Source organism: Myotis lucifugus, unplaced genomic scaffold, assembly GCF_000147115.1.
Source record: "Myotis lucifugus unplaced genomic scaffold, Myoluc2.0 scaffold_21, whole genome shotgun sequence".
Classification (NCBI taxonomy): Eukaryota; Metazoa; Chordata; class Mammalia; order Chiroptera; family Vespertilionidae; genus Myotis; species Myotis lucifugus.
In genome coordinates this window covers 3,779,742-3,784,352 of record NW_005871069.1, presented here as the reverse complement: position 1 = coordinate 3,784,352, position 4,611 = coordinate 3,779,742, and the positions used below count along the sequence as shown (strand labels likewise).

At 41.9% G+C, this 4,611-nt stretch overlaps 1 long non-coding RNA gene across 1 annotated transcript; it reads left to right on the top strand.

Moving 5' to 3' along the window:
* Window positions 1-801: 801 nt before the first annotated feature.
* On the top strand, window positions 802-3,232 carry LOC111825315. The gene is made up of 2 exons (XR_002828484.1): window positions 802-2,284; window positions 2,971-3,232. It is a non-coding gene; the product is annotated as an uncharacterized LOC111825315 (long non-coding RNA).
* The last annotated feature ends 1,379 nt before the right edge of the window (window positions 3,233-4,611 follow it).

The following is a 4,611-nucleotide window of genomic DNA, read 5'->3' as shown; positions in this document are numbered from 1 at the left end:
TCGGTTATAGATTCTAAGAAACACAGTTCTGGATCAATGAAAGCTGTTCAGTCTTATCACCAAATTGTCAGATGTAAGTTAATACTTTAACATCATAGAGCTCATCTCCTCTTGCCCAGAGATAAGAATTATTTTGCTCCAAAACTTAAAAACAAAACAAAAAAACACAGAGAAAACTCACGTCTCTGAAAAGTAATTGACTTTTTTTAAAAAAAAGTTTGATCTAGTATCCTGCTACTTTGTCAAATTCATTTATTAAATCTAGTAGTTTTTGGTGGATAAAAAAGATGTGGTATATTTTCACAATGGAATACTATGCAGCTGTCAAAAAGGAAGGATTTCTTACCTAACTGGTGTGGCTCAATGGTGGAGCATTGACCCATGCACCAAGAGGTCACCCATTAGATTTCTGGTCAGGGCACATGCCTGGGTTGTGGCCTCAATTCCTAGTAGGGGGCATGCAGGAGGCATTGGACTGATGTTTCTCTCTCATCAATGTTTCTATCTTTCCCTCTCCCTTCCTCTCTAAAATCAATAAAAACATATATTTATTTTTTAAAAAAAGGATCTCTAGGGGCTAGGAGCAGTGGGGTAAAGGGGGGGGATATCTAATACTGTCAACAATAAAAAATATATTTAAAAAAAGATCTCTTATCCTTTGAGATAGCATGGAGGAACCTATAGATTATTATGCTAAGTGAAATAAGCAAGTTAGAGAAAGACAAGTATCATATGATCTCACTTATATGTGGAACCTAATGAACAAAATACTGAAGAACAAAACCAGTCCAGAGACATGGAAACATGGCACAGACTGAGGAATCTCAGAGCAAAGGGAGGGAAAATAGATTAGCCAAAGAACTTATATGCATAGCCTGGATACACACAATAGTTCATTGAAGGCCTGGGGAGTGCAGGGTGAAGGAGTCAAGGGGGGAGGGGAGCGAACATCTGCAATACTGTCAACAATAAAGATAAACTAAAAAAAAATGAAAAGTTTGAGTAGGACATGGAGCAGTTGAAGACTAGTCACAGCCATTCTAAAGAGACAGTAGGACATATCTCAGAAGGGTGAAGGTGAAGATAGCCATGGCTTTCTTACTGGAATAAACCTGGTCAAGATGTTGAATCAGCACTCTCTGCTTTGTTTTCTGTAAGTTTAAACTCAAAGATTAGAAAGCAGAAAACCATAATGTTCTTCAGAAATAAAAGACAGCTCGGTGTTTTGGAAAGTAGCCTAACCAGCACCTGCCGGGTAGCAAGGCTTTTGTTTTGTCCCAGCATGATCACAGAGCTCGACAGCCATCGATATGTGAAAAGAACACATATCAAACCTCTTCTGAAGCTTATATGTATTTATTTGCTAAAAAGAGGTAGGCAACACCTAAGGTAAATCAAACCACTTTGGATCTTCTCTAGTGATGTCACCTTGTATTTATTCCCATATTCTCGGGTAAGTTTGCATGTAAAATGTCTTTGTTGTCCGGATCCTGCTCAGCACATGTCACTGCAGAATTACGATGTGTGCATCTAACAGGACACGCGTGGGACAGATACTGTCCTGGCGGTCTCTCAGTGCTGTTGTCAGAGATGATCAGTGAACAGCAAACATTCTGCCTGCCCGATAGTTTCCAGGACACTGGTGGTGTCGTCAGGGAGAGCAGCGCCCTTCCTGCCCTCAGCCCATTTGCACGTTGGGCCCCATCAGAATTATTTATCATTCCAGTGGGTTTTCCTGGAATGCTGCAGGCATTGTGGGGCCTGCTGCCTTCCTGGCTGCCTCCTGGCTCAGGCACAGAGTGATTTTTCAGTCCTCAGTTTACTAGGCCTTAAAACCTGGACAGAATTTCAATGTTCTCTAATATATCAGATGTAGAGTCGTTAAAAAAAGAAAGCATCTTTTTCGTGTGTGACCTTAAGGAGAAATTTAAATTATTGAAGTCATCTCTTCCATGTCCCCACAGTTCCCAGCTAAAATTGGGAGGCGGGGATAAATTTACCATCAACACATACCTTTGCCTAAACCTTCACCAGATTGAGGTCTTGGGATAACTTACCCAAAAGCCCCAAAGTCTAACCAACTTCTCCCTTTTCTTAGCGTCTTCCGAGCTGAAGATTCTAGAATGTTGTGAAGACTAGTCACAGACAGTCTAAGTGCTGCCTCCCTTAAGGTTGTGGATTTGGCCAAGTTAATGTGCATAACTTAACCGGGGAAAGCTCCTCTACCCGACCTGCTAACAGGCCCAAGAAGGTCATGCGCTCCTCGAAGTAAAGAGTGAACACAGTAAGTATCTTTACAGTGAATCACAGCAGCTGAACATTTCCCAAGAAGCTATGTGCTCAGTAAGAGTCCCCAGAAGTTTTCTAAATGGTCACACTGCTTTATTTCATGCACAGCAAAGGAGAGTTTGGGTTTTTTTTATTTGTTCATGTTTTTACTATGACAGAGGTTTGAGTGAGCAATGGGGAGTCCTGGGTGGTTTAAAACTCTTTTCTGGCCACATATAATGTCACCCTAGGCATGTTTCATCGTGAATGTGAATTACTTTATATACTAACAGAAAGCCCAGAATGTCTTACACAGCAGTCCCCAGCAGACCACTCTGTCTCCTTCCTTGCCATGTCGAACATGGCTGACCATGCGTGCATGATATTTTCCATAGAAAGACACATTGGCAGTGACTGAACAGCCCGTTGAGTTGCATCAGGTGTTAACAGACGTGCAGCTGTCTGGCCAGCAAAATATTGTGGGCTTGCTCTAACGGTCGTCTGGGTGATAGAAGTGGGGATTTGATGTCTGTTTTCTGGAGGCTTCCTCCATAGTTAAAGGAAATCCCTGTGATTGGTTTACCTCCAGTTTTGATTCTCTTCTTCTGCAATACATTTTACCCTCCTAGTTTGTTTTTCATGTGTTTTTTTAAAAACAACGTTATTAAGCTAAAACTTACCATAAAATTCACTCATCTAAAGTGTATAATTCGGTGATCCTTATGGCACCTACAAGTCGTGAAAGCTGTCACCATAATCCGGATTCAGACTTCCTCATGACCCAGCAAGATCCTCGTGCCCAGGTGCAGCCAATCCCCACTCCTGCCTCGACACTGGCAGCCACTGATCTGCTCTCTGTCTCTGCAGACGTGCCTTTGCGGGACATCTCATCTAAATAGGATCACACAGTATGTAGTCTCTTGTGTCTGGCTCCCTTCACCTAACATAAAGTTTTTGCGATTCATCCATGGTGCAGCATGTATTGATGTTTCTTTCCTTTTTATTGAATGGCCTGGTTTGTTTTTTATTGGAGTTAGAGGCTGATCGAGAGTGGGTTGGACTGTGGTTCTCCTCTTGGGCCAATCTGTGGGATCACTGGAGCCATTTGGATTGTCACAACTGGGATGGCGAGGGCTACTGGCATCCCACAATGCCAGGACAGCCCCACAGCACAATATTATGTGGCTCAAATGTCAATGGTGCTGAAATTGAGAATCCCTGGGTTAGACTTTACTGAATTTCTACTTATCTTCAAAGTACTTGTTTAGAACAAAGTGTTGCATGATGGAAATCTTCCCTTTGATTGTAATACATGTCATTGGGGTCCTATCTGTCTAATTTTATGTATGTGTAAAATATGAACTCATTTGTGAAACTGATAATTTTCTTAACACTTGGGAAAATTCTAGAGTCTCTTAAAATATTATTCAGGAAGTTGCACTATCCACCAGAGAAAAAGGTGGGAGGGAAAGAGTATGCAATTCTTGTTTTCTAGTTCATATCTCAATGCAACCTGGTTTTGAAAATTTAGTAACAGAAAAGTAGCCAACAATGTTGGATGTACAGCTTACGGTTCCAGAAGCTGCAGGAACCATTTGGGAGGCTTATAATAAAAGCATTTAATCAATTACATTAAGTCAATTTAGCAACAAGTTACACCATAATTTTTGTGGCTTGAGGACCAATATTATGCACTCACTCCAGTTATATTTTGCCAGTTCAGCTTCATAATTTTGAACCTATTGTGTAACATTAGTGAATTAAGTTTACATGGGGACAAAGGTTGAAAGAAGACAGATCTAAAAACACAAAACTGAAGAGGTTCCTACTGCCTAGCATTTGCTGCAGCATAAAACCTCTCTTGGGTTGAATAAGAAGAAATCAGCCAGAATGAAAACATTTTGTTTCCTCTGGGACCAGGGACTGGGCTGTTGAGATTCCAGGAGGTGAAAGTCTGTCCCCCGTTCTGTGAGCTGTGTGTGGTGATGAACGGGAAGCGAAGTGCTCTGTCTATGTGGAGCTGAGTAACCGGGAGATGACGTGATGTGAGTCACTCTACCAGGCTTGGGAACCTGACAGACAGTGGGGTTTCGGCTGCCCCCGCAACTTCTCCTTGATCTGACCCCTCTTTTATTCCAGGGGGCAGCTCAGCCTCAGCTCATCAGGACTCAGGCAATGATGGAGAAAGACTGGAATATGGGGAACCTGGAGTAAATGTGCTGATGGGGCAGCATGGGGCCTTCTGGCAGCTCTTCTACCTTTGAATGTCCTTTATCACTCCTGAGTCTCATTAGCATATCACTTTCTGTCTATACTAAGAGTAAATCATTTCAAAAATGTGAT